This window comes from Paroedura picta, chromosome 13, assembly GCF_049243985.1.
Source record: "Paroedura picta isolate Pp20150507F chromosome 13, Ppicta_v3.0, whole genome shotgun sequence".
In the NCBI taxonomy this organism is placed as follows: Eukaryota; Metazoa; Chordata; class Lepidosauria; order Squamata; family Gekkonidae; genus Paroedura; species Paroedura picta.
Genome location: NC_135381.1, coordinates 25,537,343 through 25,553,756, shown reverse-complemented (window position 1 = coordinate 25,553,756; position 16,414 = coordinate 25,537,343). Strand labels below are relative to the sequence as shown.

The 16,414-nt window shown below is 47.2% G+C and overlaps 1 protein-coding gene and 1 long non-coding RNA gene across 4 annotated transcripts in view; one reads left to right on the top strand and one right to left on the bottom strand.

The window, feature by feature from the left end:
- CD99L2 (CD99 molecule like 2) overlaps positions 1–16,414 on the top strand; it is a 59,911-nt gene that overhangs the window by 11,006 nt on the left and 32,491 nt on the right. The gene's annotated exons all lie outside the window — the stretch shown is intronic.
- LOC143822507 (uncharacterized) lies at positions 8,436–15,757 on the bottom strand. Of its 2 annotated transcripts, XR_013226176.1 has the most exons (4): positions 15,243–15,757; positions 12,077–12,221; positions 10,221–10,327; positions 8,436–8,634 (listed from the first exon to the last, which is right to left on the bottom strand). It is a non-coding gene; the product is annotated as an uncharacterized LOC143822507 (long non-coding RNA). The 2 variants fall into 2 exon arrangements; XR_013226174.1 differs by lacking the exon at positions 8,436–8,634 and having other exon boundaries at positions 10,115–10,327.

Sequence of the window (16,414 nt, the reverse complement as noted above, 5' to 3'; positions counted from 1 at the left end):
TCGGCCTTCCTTATGGTCCAGCTTCCACAGCCATACATTGCAACTGGGAAGGCCATAGCCTTGACTAGACATACTTTTGTTGGTGGGGTGATTTCTCTGCTTTTTAGGATGCTGTCTAGATTTGCCATAGCTTTCCTCCCCAGGAGCAAGCGTCTTTTAATTTCTTTGCTGCAGTCCCCTTCTGCAGTGATCTTGGAGCCCAGGAAAATAAAATCTGTCACTACCTCCATTTCTTCCCCATCTATTTGCCAGGAATTGAGAGGGCCGGATGCCATGATCTTCGTTTTCTTGATGTTGAGTTTCAAGCCAACTTTTGCACTCTCCTCCTTCACCTGCATGAAGAGGCTCTTTAGTTCCTCTTCACTTTCTGCCATTAAGGCTCTTTAGTTCCTCTTCACTTTCTGCCATTCTCCTCACAATGGGCACCTTGTAAGATGGGTAAGGCTGAGAGAATTCTGAGAGTACTGTGACTGGCCAGAGGTCTCGCTACAGTCTTCATGTAGAGGAGGAATGAGAAAACAAACCCAGTTCTCCAGATTAGAGGCTGCTGCTGCTAACACTACATCATGGTGGTTCCTACTATATTAGTGGCTGTATGTAATGTTGGGATTTTTACATGTTCTTCCATAGACTTCTTTCTGAGTATATTTAGAATTTCTACTAACTCAGAATTGTTTGTGTAAGTCTAATGGTAGTTGTGTACTAGCAAAGGTAATTAATCAAAAATGCCAGTGAGTCTTAAATATCTTAAATTTGAATACAATTTGATGTCTATGGCAGAAGTCTCCAGTCTCGTTGAAACTGGGCACTTTTGGAATTCTGAGAACAGATAGTGGGCACTACAACAAAATGGCTGCCATGGAGGTGAGACCAATCATAAAATGGCTGCCATGTGGGCTCAATTGTATTGCAAAAGTTGAAAGATTCCATAAAATGTAAGGAGCCATCAAGCCAGTCACCCTCCTACGATGAAGGCAGTTTCCAAATAGATGCTGCCTGCAGAGAGAAAAATGATATTTTATGCCTACCTAGAAAACGTATACGAGACTTGCTTAAGGTGGCTTATAACCTAATACAATAAAACAAAATAATTAAAACATAGCAATTAAAACGGCTATGATCTGATAGCCATAAAAATAAAAAACAAACCATGGCTTCCAAGCAGCATAATGCATACACTGAGCAGCCTAGATAAAACAGGCAGAAGCATGCCGGAAAGCAGTTAAAATAGATAAAACCCTTTGGCTTGGATACAGACGAATGTGTTCTCCTGCTGCCTAATGAGAAGTGGTCATCACAGGGGAGAGGCATTCCAAAGGTGAGGCATTGCCACCCTAAAAGCTCTGTCTCTGTCTCTTCATGCGCCCTCTTGCCCAGTCACAGGTATGACTTTAAAATCAAGCTCCCAATTAAAACTGTTGGCCTAGTTGTTTAGTTCCCAGCCCCAGGAAAGCTCGCCTAGCCTCAACCAGGGCCAGGGCCTTTTTGGTCCTGGCCCCTACCTGGTGGAATGAGTTCCCAGGTGAACTGCGGGCCCTGAGGGATTTACCAGCGTTCCTCAGGGCCTGCAAAACGGAGATCTTCCGCCAGGTCTATGGTTGAGGCTGGGGTCGGTGAGGTACATCTACTGCAGGGGTTGTCAAACTGCGGCCCTCCAGATGTCCATGGACTACAATTCCCAGGAGCCCCTGCCAGTGAATGCTGGCAGGGGCTCCTGGGAATTGTAGTCCATGGACATCTGGAGGGCCGCAGTTTGACTACCCCTGATCTACTGTCTCCCGGGCTTTTGAAGTTTACATCGTTGGACCTCCTCCTCCACCCCCCTTAGTAATAGGGGGTAGGAAGGGGATTTTTTCCCCCGCCATGTTGTGATGGATTTTAAGTCTTTTAATGGGGTTTTAAGACATTGTGACCCGCCACGAGCCGCTTAGGGAGTGGCGGGAAATAAATCGAGATAATCATAATGATATAATAATAATAGTTTGTGAATTACTGCTCAATTTTAATCCCTGAGAAATGGTGAAAATATTTTCTGTCCATCCCTGACTTCAAAAAATGAGATGTCGGGTGATAAGCCTGGATATCTAAACTAGCCAGCAGTGTGTGTTTAGACTGAACAGTGCACACTTTTTCATGTGTCCGTTTCAGCTGTCTCCTTCCCTCCCTCTAAGAGCTCAGGGCAGTCTACATTGCAAATCCCCAGAGATAGACGGTGGCTGACCCCAGCTGGAATTAAGTCATATCTCCCTTTTCAACTGATATGATAGACTTTTATCCTTTTTATTTATTCCCAACCTTTTTATCACTGGGGATCGGTCAACGCTTGATAATTTTATTGATCCCCGGGGGGGGGGGGAGGCTTTTGCTGAGGGACGTCACCGCCGCTGCCTGAGCCCCTGCTCCGCTTGCTTTCCCGCCGGTGCCCCTGACTTCCCGCCACCTGCTGGGGGGCGCTGCCAGCAGCAGCTGCGCAGTGCCATGCCGAGGGGGAGCCCCAGCCATGGCGGCCACTGGAGAGCACCAAAGGTGAGCCGGCAGCAGAGTGGCAGGGCAGCCCCCGAGGCAGCAGCTGAGGAGGAGCCACAGCCCGGTACTGAATGATCCACGGACTGGTCCCCGGACCGGGGGTTGGGGACCACTGTTCTAGGGAGTTCAGAGGATCTTCCAGGAAATCTCATGACAACCCTGTGAACTTCAAATATAAATAAACTAGATTAATAGCCCGTTGTAGTCCAAAATACAACGGGCGCTAGCATTGGGGGAGGTCAGAGAAATGAGTGAGAGAAAGGAAAGTAGTTAAGATAAAAAGGAAGCAAGAATGGGAGGAAAAAGGAGAAAGACAGGAGAGAAAGTGAAATATGGGGAGAAAGAGAGGGTGAGAAAGGCAGGGAGAGAATGACATGGAAAGAGAGAAATGGAGAGAGGGAGAGAGAGAGAGAGAGAGCAATGCCCCCCACCCCCAGTGACCCAAGCAGGGGCAGGGAGAGTTGGAGAGGAGGTGGCATGTTTTCTTCGAGCAGGGGTGAGGGTTGGCATTTGTTGGAGGGAGGGTAGTCCCTGCAGGCAGTTCCTAGTGGCAGGAGAAGGCGTGGCTCGCCATCTCCAAGCCTGCCTTCCCTGCATGACTTGCCCTCTCCGTAGGCTGCTTGTCTTTGAGCAAAGTGAAAGCAAATTTCTCCTCCCATGCCTGGTGGTCTGTCTGTGTACCTGTCTTGTCCTGTGTGAGGTTTGTGTCTTTCTCTCTCTGTTGAACTGAGCTGTGCCTGTGTAGCTGGGTGAAAATCCCTGTCTCCCGGCAGCCCTCTCTTTCTCCTGCCCCCACCAGTAAGTGTCCCCTGGGTCTTAAAGCCCCGCGAGTTCTGCAGTTGGTGTAAATATGTCCTGCTCTCTCGCTTTCTGCGTGCAGCTCAGCCTTGTGCCTCTGAAGCAGGGTGAGTCATGCTGTGGATCTCTGGGCACGGATCTCTGCCTCGAGGGGGGGGGGGATTCTAGCAGCCCTGCCTGTCTGGGAAGTCAGACAGCAGGGGCTGGGCATGGCTTTCCAAGAGAGTATCCCCCCCCCCCCCCGTCTCCTGGGTCTGACAGCCCATCCTCGTCAGGCATGGGGCCACGTGCGTTCTGTCGCTGCGCACCTCAGGCTGGAGCCTGTGGAGCAGGGGAAATAAACGGGCGTGAAAAGGGCCCTCCCTCGGCACGGAGCACACCTAGGGAGGGGGCGGTTGTGCTGTGGGAGCATGGGGAAGCTATCCCCGGGACTCTCCCCCCCCCCCCGGGAAGCAGCGTCGCGTCTCTTGCCACCTCAGGGCACCGGGCAGGGAGCCCCCGCCAGCCACAGGAACCACAGGCAGCCGAGCTGGAGGGCAGGAGAGAGCTGGTTGGTGGAGTGTTGAGGCGCTCAGCGCAGCTCCCCCGGCACGGCTGGGGCAGGTTCGGACGTCGGGTGGACAGGGTGGGCGGAGGCGCCGCTCCAGCGCGATGTCGAGGCTGCCACTTGCAGCTCGGTGGGACGGGGTGAGCTGAGCGTTGCGCAGCCAGCATGGCTCCTCTCGCGCGGCTTCGGCAGCTTGTGGTGTCAGGTGGGCGTCGCCGCTGCCCCACGGTACTCAGGCTGGCTGTCCCGGCTCCGTGCAGGCGGGGCGGGCGGCGGCTGCAGCGAGGCGGGGGGGGGCGTCTTGTGGCGGCGGGTGGCGGCGCAGGCTGGCGGGGGCTCCCTTGCAGCTGGCCTGGAGTGTCGGAGGCGCTTCGCGCCTCCGACGCTCCAGGCCAGCCCCAGCAACTGCGAGCCGCGCTGCGCGCGGCTCACAGTTGCTGGGGCTGGGAATCGGAGGGATCAATCGGCAGGCGCTGCGCGCCTGCCGATTGATCCCTCCGATTGTCTGTCAGGAGGAAGGTTCCAATCCGGACCCTTCCTCATCACGGACACATCCCGCCCTAGAACCCCTTACCCTTTTATTTAGTCCGTGGCGCCCGCGGCGCCACGGGCGGTTTAAAGATAGGTTAGGTGAGAATGATTGGCCCAAGGCTGTGATTCACAGAGAAGGGCCAAGCTGCATGCTCTGCTTTTCCCAGGTATGTCCCTGGATTGGGTTGACAAATGTGGGCTGCGAGTTCTGTGATGCTCAGGCTATGCCAGATTGTGACTGTAGTGAAAGGGGACTTCATCTTCCCTCTCCCTTGCCATTTACCCGAGCTAAATTTCTCCCAGGGGACAGCTGTTCTTCCCGTTGGGGAAACAAGCAGGTAAAGCATCAGCTCCCATAGGCCATTTCTTAAGGGAGAACAATACGGTGGGGGAGGTTTATGCTCTTTCTCAGGACATATTGCAGTCCCAATCCAGATCAGGCCAATGTACATCTAGGCAACATGGAACTCCTAGATCACTGTTGTTGATTTACCTGGGTAACCTACCTGGCCACAGGTAGTGGCGATTTGAATCTGTGTATTCCCAGTCCTAATCAGGCACCCTCTAATAATCACTATACAGCAGTGGATTTTGATCTAAGACAAGTACTTTGTCTACTGCATCATGCTGAATTTATCCATGCATTTTAGTATATATGCGTAGTGCAGCTTGGGAACTCTGCTGCATGACTGGGATATTTAGCAACTGAAGCTTTTGGTGCTCATAAAACGATGGCAGGGGAGACGATTGCTACATCTCCAAGATGTCTCTCAGTTTGCAAATGATCCATGTGGTATCTGCCCTGCTTCACTGGATCCACTTAGGTGCTGGAAGCTGCATGAAGGAGAAAGAGCTGGTTTGTGTTCACATGAATAAGTGAACAGCTGGCTTTTATGACTTGGTGGAGAGCAGTATGGAAGCCTTCAAGACACTCAGTGGCTGACAGCTGGACATGGTTCCAAAAGAGGTATTTAAAAAAAAATGGCAAAAGAGGTAGAAAGGCCTCCTCCTGGTTTCTTTGTGACGGATTGTTGTGTTTGGCTGGAGGAGCTTGCTTACTTAAGTGTGGCAAAGAGGCAGTTGCCTGTTCAGAGAGCATTGCTGAACAGAGGCACTTGGAAACTGTCTGCTTTTTCTTCCCTTTTCTTTTTGAGCTGTCTGTAGTTTAGCATTGCACCAGGTCCCAGCTGCATATGGTGGCAGAGAGTCTGGGGGAAGTGAAAATCCTGGCTTCCTGCAGACTGACTGCAGAGAAAAGGACGCGCAGTAATGGGTTTAAACTACAACGATATAGGCTAGATATCAGGAAAAAATTTTTCAGAGTAGTTTATCAGTGAAATAGGCTGCCTAAGCAGGTGGTGAGTTCCCCCTCACTGGCAGTCTTCAAGCAAAGGTTGGATACACACTTTTCTTGGGTGCTTTGGTCTGATCCAGAGTTGAGCTGGGGGTTGGACTAGATGGCCTGTATGGCCCCTTCCAAGTCTATGATTCAACTCCAATCATCCAGTCAGATTTTGTGATTCTGATTGGATGATTGACATGGTCAGAGGTCTGTCCATTAGTTCATTTCATCCTTAAGATTGTGCAGAAGGGCAAGCAAATGTCCAGGTTTCAACTGCAGCACTTAGTAATAAATATTTTGGGTAGTAAATCTCAGGCTATTTGTATGTTCAGCACGATTCCTTTAGAAGGCGCAGAGAGGCAGAACATGACATGAGAAATTTGGGGTTCTAATTCTCATGATGTGAAGTACTAATATGATACAAAGCCATAGAATCAGGGTGGTGGGGGTGACCACCAGGGATGCTTCCCTGAACTGTCAAACATTTCGAAAAGGCCACTTCTCAGTAGCTCTTTTCTTTAATGTGCAATGGAAAGCAGACGAGCAATACTCTTCCCAGTTCTTCCCTTAGAAGTAAATCTGTTCCCACCTTTTTATTAAACAGATCTGCCCCTCTTGGGCTACTCGTATTTATGGGCTAGTTTTCATTCATTGATTTCCCACCACCATGGTGTACTTTTTGTTGCAACATTTCTGGCTGTGGGCCTGGCTTGCTGCTTATGGGGACAATGCACAGGGGATGAAGTCACTGTAATTTTAATGAACAAGCAGTTTCTCTATTATCTGCAGGGTGGGCTCTTAAAAAGCCCCTGCATTGGCTCGTTAGCATTTGGAACGAATGGAACAACTGAAATCCTGTTAAATCTGATGGGCTTCATCCAAATTGGTGGGTAGCATTCTGTTGACCTAGGCCAGCCCTGTTCAACCTTTTGACTGTGGAGATACTGCTGGAACACTTTTCATCCTTCGATGTACCGGAACTGATGTCAGCTGGCCACGCTTCTTTGTCCCCCAGAGGGGGACCTCTGTTGGCAAAGGTTTAAATGGGGGGACCCCTCCCCACCCACTCCAGGTCCATTGCTGACCACTTTGGAAGGAGGTGTGGGTCAACCTGCCCAAATAAGGGTAGAATTTTTTTTAAAAAGCTGTTTCATTCTTCTTCACCAGTCATCAAGTTTACCATCTGTTGTACAGCGAGTTCTGGGACTAGGGGGGACCTTGGGCAAAATGACCTTCCATGGGCCCACTGAAGACCCATGTGCAGAGTGGAGGAGCGGGCAACTGGCCACAAAGTATCTTGGGCCTGCTCTTGCCTACACTTAATTTGCCCAAATGTGTGACCAACACTCTATATATTTCCAACTCTACAATATGATCCATGACCAGCCCCACTTCTGTAGCTGTCTTATGCGGGCAGTGGGCTCTTTGACTGTGATGGGCTGTGAGCAACCACCTGTATTCCCCTTGGTGGAAGTGGCCCTGTGACTCCATGACAACTGTGCCTTAATATCACTTTCTCTTCTGTGTTTTGTCCTAGCTGTCCTGTATCATAGTTAAGCTGAACAGGAGTCTCACGGTTTTCATCCAGTTGCTCTTTCCCTTTGCTTGGGCAATGTGTAGTATTTGCATGCTGGTTAGCAAAAAATGATAAGTTGGATGGTGAAAGCATAGGTAGACTCACCAAATATGGTCTATTGTAGTGCTGGAGAAGGGAAAGGAGAAGAATGGAGGAGTCAGTGTTCATTTTCTAGGGCCCATCATTTCCTTCATAATAAGAAACCTGCTGTACCAGACAGAGGGTCCTCCTAGCTTAGCACCCTGTTTATGGAAGTGGCCAGCTGGATGCATCTGAGGAGCCCTTGAGCCATTGAAGGAAGGCAACTGCCTCCCCCCATTGCTTGCTCTAGCATCCAGAGATATGCTACCTCTGTGCATGGAGGTTCCATTTAGTTCTTCTAGCAGTTAGCAGTTGGTTAACATCTGACACCATTAAAATTGCCGAAAAATGAAGAGCAGCAAGTCACTGGAAGAGGAGTGTACTAGAGGCCACACCAGAAGCCTCTTTGCTCAGGTGAAACAAGTTCGGAGCACCTTCGCTGCTCGTAAAGTAACCATCAAAGACAAGAATGGAAAAGACTTGACTGACCAAATCAACATCGATCGATGGCAGCAATATGCAGAAGAATTATATGCAAACACCAAGATGCCTCAGTCACCAGCCTTCCTTTTCAATGTTGACACGAATTGGAAACACCTACACTGGAAGAAGAAGTGATCTGGGCTCTGCAACAGCTCCCAAATAATAAGGCTCCTGGCATAGATAACATTCTGGAGGAACTACTCAGATCTGTTCCACCAGCAGCAATCACAGCATTATGACAAAAAGTCTGGGAAACTGACACATGGCCAATAGACTGGAAAAGGTCCATTTTTATCCCATTATTAAAGAAAGGTGATGCTCGCATCTGCTCAAACTATTGAACTATAGCCCTGATCTCCCACGCAAGTAAAATCTTATTGAAGATCATCCAGAACCATCTCAAATCAACCATTGATGCTCAGCTACCGGATGTCCAGGCTGGTTTTTGACATAGTTGTGGCACCCGGGACCACACTGCAAATTTGCGCTGGATTCTTGAAAAAACACATGACTATCAAAAGGCCATCTCTCTATGCTTTATTGAGCATTAGAATAAAGTGTTTGTGTTGAACACAAGAAGCTATGGGGTGCCTTACATGAATTGGGAGTGTCGTCCCACTTGACCCCCCTCACACAATGTTAGGCATGAACCGGATATGGAAGAGGAAGGCTATCAGCCTTAATACAAAGTGCCGGCTAGTCAACGCCATTGTCTTCCCCATAACAGCCTATGGATGTGAAAGCTGGACCCTAGAGAAAGAAGACAGGAGGAGAATAGATGCTTTCGAATTCTGGTGTTGGAGACGAATGCTGCGAATACCATGGACAGCCAAAGTTACCAACAAGATAGTGTTAGAGAGGAGCAAACCAACTATGTCATTAGAAGGGAAGATATTGCGGCTAAAGCTCACTTACTTTGGGCACATCATGCGATCAAACTTGCTAGAAAAATCATTAATGCTCGGCATGGTCAGCGACAAAAGGAAACGTGGTCACCAAAGGACTTGCTGGCTCAACACAATCAAAGCCCATGCAGGGATGACCATGAACCAACTAAAAGAAGCAGTCAGAGACAGGGGCGCATGGCGAAGACTTTCCTATAGAACTGCCATGGGTCAGACACGACTGAACGAGTAACATCATCATCACTGCATAGTCTGTAAAGATAGGGTGGTTTTGAGTACCAATCCCGTATTCAGGCCAATGGTAGATACATGGTTTCACTTGTCTCAGGAAATTAGTCTCCCCTCATTCTTTCCTAGGCCAGAGTCAGAAGAGGAATGCACATGGCACAAGCTAGACAGGCACAGAGCACAAGGACATTAGGGAAACGGACAGATAGGACCAAGGACATTAGGGAAACTGATGGTCCTGCGTGTTGGTGTCTATCGAACATGGATAAAGCCATGACCAAGTAAGTTACTAATACAAGTCTTCGCTACTGCATTGTGGAGGCCTACAAGGCCAAGGAAAAGTGGTTCCAGAGGGAATCACAGTACATTCTTTTAAGAACTCAGTCACTTCTGTCACCCTCACTAACAGAGCTTCAGTTGAGGAAGGTTGTAAGGTCACTACTAGGCCCAGTCCCTATAGCTTCATGTGGCATTACAGTATCCTTCTCCTTGTAGGTCAGGAGGACAGCTTGTCCCTCCCAGTGATCCATCACATCAGTGAGCAGGGGTAGCCTTGCAGTTTTCAAAGAGGGACAGAGTCACATATCAGCAAAGGCTTAAAGAGTCATGTTCTTTCAGATTGGAATTTTGTCGACGTTCTATCCTAGTCCAAAATAAAAAGAGACTGAAATCTCATCAGTGTGCATAGCTAAGTAGGCACAGGACCTTCCTGTCTTCTGTCATGCTTTCCTTTCTGTTAACCTTGTTCCTGAGTTACAGTGGTTATTGCTACAGTTGGTAATGACTCTCGGAGAATCTGACTGGAGAAGGAAGGCATTTCCCACTAGGAAACAGGAAGTTCAATTTAGTCCTGCCTTCTTCAAGAAGAGATGGAAAACACCCACCAACCAAACTGTCCTCCTGATCCATGAGGAGAATGACCCTTCTCAGTGAGTATCCAGTGGTTGTTCTTTGCTATTGCCTTAGAGCAGGGGTAGTCAACCTGTGGTCCTCCAGATGTCCATGGACTACAATTCCCATGAGCCCCTGCCAGCAAATGCTGGCTGGGGATCATGGGAATTGTAGTCCATGAACATCTGGAGGACCACAGGTTGACTACCCCTGCCTTAGAGGAAACAGTCTCCTTGTTGCTTGTCCCAGTGCATTCCCATTCTGCAGCAAGATGCTCACTTTAGTATTGTGGAAACAAGTTGCAATTCATACCATGAGGGAAAATGGGAAGCTGTTCATGGGAGTTCAGAGGACTGTGGAAGTGTGAAGCATTTCCTATTTCTTCCAGTTCCCTCTGCATTGCCGGAAGCCAGGAACCGCTGTAAATATACGAAGCAAGCACTCCATATTATGCTTTTTTTTGCTTTGACACTCTTTCTGACAGCAGAAAAGGGTATTATTTTCAAACCTTGAATGTAAAGCTTGAGGTTTGTTAAGAAGGCTGAGTTACAGCATGGATTTCCTGTTGCATGTTTGGCTTTCATGAGGAGAAATGTGAGAGAGTTTTCTGAGATTCGCTGCCATACGCTGCTGAGAAACACCTTATGTTTTCCATTGACTTCACACTGATTCAATCTCACTATTGTAGACCATGCCTAGCAGTGCTGGAGGACTCCCAGCAGGCTCTCTGACAGGTTATAGCTCAATGGTATTGTTCTTGGCACAGCCGTCCACCAGCTTGTTAACTCATCCACATCTCCTCACTGCAAGCCATCATTTCCTGCCAGGGCTACTTGTGCCACAGGGAGATAATTTTCAAGGAACTGGGTCTGCGTAGAGATCCCAAACAGCTATAGTGGCTGATCCCCCTCATAGACTCAGCCCATGCGTATTCACTTAGGTCTTATAGGCCAGGGGTTGTCAACCTGTGGTCCTCCAGGTGTTCATGGCCTACAATTCCCATGAGCCCCTGCCAGCATTTGCTGGCAGGGGCTCATGGGAATTGTAGTCCATGAACACCTGGAGGACTACAGGTTGACTACCCCTGTTATAGGCGGTAGTGCTTTCTTTGGGTTTTTCCATTGCTGTGATGGTTGTTGCTGCAGTGCATTGGAGCTTCTGTTCAGTGACGTTTTCTCCTCTGTTTCCACATATTTTAGGAAAGTGGCACAAAGGGATCGCCGTTTTAAGTGCAGAGAGCCTTTCTCATGGAAGGCATAGGTGTGCATACCTGCAGGACCCATGGGATTAATGGTGGATTGGAAAAAAAAAACATAAACCCCAAAGAAACCATAGAAAGACAACAAATAAATGGGCAATAACGCCATGAGGAATTTCAAAAGAAAAATTGCAGCAGCAGCAGCAAATAGTTCACGTGTGGCTAGCCAGTCAGTTCTCCAAGAGCCAGTTTGGAGTAGTGGTTAAGAGCAGCTGCCTCTAATCTGGAGAACAGGGATCTATTCCCCACCCCGCCAGCTTGGGTGGCTTTGGGTCATGGCAGGAGAAGCTATGAACATCCGTGCCTTCCCCTCCTCTGGGTTTCTTACCAGTTACAACTGAGGTTGTCACCAAGTGGAGATCTCCCTTCCCTCACTCACTGTGGTAGTAGAAGCAAAACTGTATCTTGCCAGAGTTTTACAGAAGAGGAAGAAATATGGGCCAGCAGCCTCTTTCGGCCCATTGTGATATTGGCCTGGCCTAGCAAGGATGTTTCTCCTTTGCTTGGATACAGCTGATCATAGATGAACATTTTAGGGTTGCCTCGTTAGTAGAGTTATTAGCAGTACTACCACTAATAGGACCAATACTGTTATTGTTGCTAGTAGTGCTATGAGGCTGCTTTTTGTATGGCCAATATTCAGATCTTGCATTTACTTCCTTTTGTTTTGTACGTGGCATGTGACCACTTGTGTTACTCGGCTGCGTTCCTGGTGGCATCACCTCCTTTTGTTATATGGCATGGACAATGCCTGGCTCCCAAAAAAGGAAGAAATCATTGAAAGCAATTGGGGGAAAGTCCTGTCTATGATCCCATAAAATCCCCTGGACATCTACCAGTGCAAGTAAATCTGGAACAATGAAGCAATGAAAATCCAGAGCTCCAGTTACAAAGATCCAGCGCCTCTTACCTTGCAGCAAACTGCTCTCTTCCCAGCTAGAATTTTAATTGATGAAGGATGCGGGTGTAACTGCATGAGAAGATCCGTTCTGCTTTGCTGCCTCGGTGCTGCTGGCAGAGCAACCTGTAACTGCCTCTGCGGATAACTTGTGTGTCTTGTCAGCCAAAAACAGAAAAGCGTGCAGGTTATGGGTCACTAGCCAGACAAATGAGAGGAGTTCCTCAACAGAGCTGTGCAAGAATCTCAGCGGATAGGCTTGCACAAGGCCAAGACATTCTTGTGTCCCATATGAAACACATCCCTTAAGCCTAATGCTCCCTCTATGTCAGGGGTAGTCAAACTGCTGCCCTCCAGATGTCCATGGACTACCATTCCCAGGAGCCCCTGCCAGCAAATGCTGGCAGGGGCTCCTGGGAATGGTAGTCCATGGACATCTGGAGGGCTGCAGTTTGACTACCCCTGCTCTATGTGAATGTGGTTGATATGAGAGAACATGTAAAAGAGGGTCAGCGTTTTTCAAACTGCCTTTGTATTGCGTTTTAGTAACTAGTTGCTAAGAGATTGTCTTCTAGCAAAACAAATTTAGAGTCCTGTGGCACCTTTAAGACCAAGAAAGTTTCCCCTTAGTCTGCCTCTAGGTGGCGAAATCCAGCTGTGCTCCTTTTGGCTTTGATGAGACAGCAGAGAGAACAATGCCAGAAATCTGTCTAACCTTAGAATGTATCAGGACTGAGTCTCCGAACTCATTTTAAATACTGGCCTCAGAAAGTGATGAGTTTTGTTTTCTTTTTACCAGGTGAATGTTCTAGCACAGGGGTAGTCAACCTGTGGTCCTCCAGATGTCCATGGACTACAATTCCCATGAGCCCCTGCTAGCGAGCTTGCAAAGACAAAACAAGCTGGATTCAGGCTTGCAAACATAAAATCAATGTTAGCATACTATTACATATGCTTTAAAATTCCTAATAGGAATCCAATAATTGTCTTTAAAGATTAAAATAGAAATTAAAAGCTTCACACTGACAAAAGGTCACCTCATTTTTAAAAATAGAAAAAGATCATTATGAATGGTGAAGGGGCATTGCACATGCAAAGGAGGCATTTTGCTCACTAATACGAACAAGTGCAACCAACCTCCACAGCTTTGTATAGTGGTTAGGAGTGCGGACTTCTAATCTGGTGAGCTGAGTTTGATCTTGCACTCCCCCACATGCAACCAGCTGGGTGAACTTGGGCTCACCAGGGTGCTGATAAAGCTGTTCTCACCAAGCAGTGATATCAGGACTCTCTCAGCCTCACCCGCCTCACAGGGTGTCTGTTGTGGGGAGAGGAAAGGGAAGGTGACTTCTCCTTCTCCTCCTCCTCCTCCTCCTCCTCCTCCTCAGAACTTCTAATCATCCTTATTTGAAAGTGCTAAGAAAAGAAAAAAAATGTTGCTTGATATGACATAATTAAACTACATTTAACAAAATTAGTCACCTTAAAGAGATTATCTTCCTTTTAGCAGTCAAAACGAACATTTCTCCTGGGTTCTGACAGATATTATAGATATTAAAAAGTGCAACAGTGGGATTAATTGCAGTCTCACTGCATCCCATGCTTTATTTTTAGCGTAGTATCATCACACAAAAATTATTACAACAGCCTTGCAAGTGTGAGACTACAGTTGATTTCTCCCAACAAGCAGAGTTCGATAAAGGAACATTTATTTATGGAAAATACATCTCAAAAACCTTGCTAAGATTAATGCACCTTGAGACCCACCCCCCTTATCTATCTTTTCCCCCAGCTCAGACTTAGGCACAAACACTTCCAAAATTCTTTCTTCTAGTACCTTCCCTGGGGATAAAAGTTAGGCACAACATCACTTCTGTCCCCAAGAGAAGGGAGATAATTCTTCTCAAACAACTAATAGATTTGTGGTCCAATTTGGCTTGCCTGAATCCTCAGTGAACCCTACCTTACAAAGACCAGATATGCCCAGCAAAATGGAGTTACAAATGCCTATTCCACTATTTAACTACCTACAAATGGATAACTGCTGAAACACGTTAAAAACTTGCTGTCACATGATTTTGACTGTAAGGTGGGATGGTATCATTATCCCCAAATTACAGATGGAAAACTGAGGCTTAGAGAGGGCAGTTTGCTTAAGAGCTTGCAGCCATAGAGCAGTTTGCTTAAGAGCTTGAACCTGCAGCTTCTGCACTCGTGACTCTTTATTTCAGTCATATAGTAGCTTGTAGCAAAGCTATACAGAAGGCGTTGACTTTTATAAGTGTACTTTTATACACAGAAGGTGTGAAAGCATTTGGCCAAAGGTATTTCTCCCTGTATATCTATATCTATTCCCTGGTGTTTAGTAACTTCCTTATCACGTCTCACAAAGCACTGGCAAAGTGCTAATAGCAACTAAGCTGTAATGATCGCTTGCAACACTTGAAACAGCCTGGCCTCCTTAATGTTTGGTGGAATCATTTTCTTGCTGATCCTAGCAGGTTTATAATTAAAAATAAGCTGATTGATGCAAATCTGAATGTACCAAAGCATCTCTTAGTTTGAGACCCAAGAGGAGAGGGGAACCCTTTCTCTAACAGTTCCTGCCCGGATTACTGGAGGTAATTCTCAAGTACCACGGGTAGCTAGGAGGGTTCTGTTTATAAATATGATGGATTGGATGTTCCCTTGGTTATATCAGTTCTTACCCACCTTCCTCAGCAGCCCCCTCTCAAAAGCATTGCCAAGAGTTGTGGGACCCTCTCTGTTAAAAGCCATATGAGTCAGGGACACCAGTGAGTATGAGAAAAGGAGCAAAATCCCCCTCCTTCCTCCTAGGCAACACCCAAAGGCAGGGATAGTCAAACTGCGGCCCTCCAGATGTCCATGGACAACAATTCGCTGGCAGGGGCTCATGGGAATTGTAGTCCATGGACATCTGGAGGGCTGCAATTTGACTTCCCCTGCCCAAAGGAACCAAACCAAAACATATAAACAACAAAGGCTTTGTTTGCAAATGTTTGGCAGGGAAACAAAAAGGTTCAGCTGTGAATAATTTGATAGAGTTATTTATTCCTACAAAAATTACTTATTTATATGCCCGAGAATGTGAGTTTATGGGCCAGAGAAGCACAGGTTGAAAATGAGGATGGGAGTATTTATTTAACTTTTTACTTACCACCTGCAGAATGCAGAATTATTCTATGACCGATGGAGGAAAAAGAATCAACTGAGCATAGTGCTGCTTTTTCTTGCATTGGATTGTGCATTCAGGAAGAGACATTGTATTGGAAAAAGAGCCCCTGTTATTCATCTGTGAAGCCTTTGCATGTCTCTGTTAACATTACCAAGCGAGGCAGTTATTGTCAGCTTCAGTTAGCTGTGGAAACATTAACCATCACAACCCACTTCTGGGAAACTTCATCCAAGTGCCCTCCTTCCTGTTCCGCTCTCACTGAGACAATTGTTTCTCTTTTTGCGTAGCTGTGGTGGTGCCCATGGAGTGCTTTGTCACAGCTGGATCCAGCTATGCCTGGAGAGCAGTGCTTGAGCAGGTGGGTTGTGCTCTCTGCTAGTTCCAGTCTCTATTTGGGAAGCCTATGGTCAAAGCCATCCAGTTCTGTGGAGTCAAACCTGGTCTTGAAGACACGGTCTCTGGGGGTGGGATCAGAAGGAGCAGCCCCTCCCTGTCCATTGCAGCCTCTACTGCAGGGGTAGTCAAACTGTGGTCCTCCAGATGTTCATGGACTACAATTCCCATGAGCCCCTGCCAGCGTTTGCTGGCAGGGACTCATGGGAATAGTAATCTGTGAACATCTGGAGGACCACAGGTTGACTACCCCTGCTCTACTGTACATGGGATAGTTATATTGCGAGATGGAGTTTCCAGGTATTCTTTTCATCACCCACGGAAAAAATTATAATCCTCTTGGATGAGTTCAAGTATCTTATTTTCATTTGACTGGCTGTGATCTGTTAGGGTTGGAAAACTCTATGTTGAATAAGAACAGTTATGGAGTTGAGTGCATTCTTATCCCTCCTTTCCTCCATGGAGCTAAGGGCAATACACATTGAAGAAGAAGAGTTGGTTCTTATATGCTGCTTTTCACTACCCGAAGGAGCCTCAACGCAACTTTGTCTTTGAGTCTTTGAGAACGGGGATATACAAGTTAAATAAATAAATAAATTTAAAAAAAATTAATGCGGAACTATATCAAAAGCCTTACTGAAATCATGGTAAACTATGTCCACAGCATTCCCTTGATTTAGCAGGGTAGTAACTTTCTAAAAAAAAGAGAGAGATGAGGCTAGTCTGACATGACTTGTTCTTGAGAAAGCCATGCTGACTCT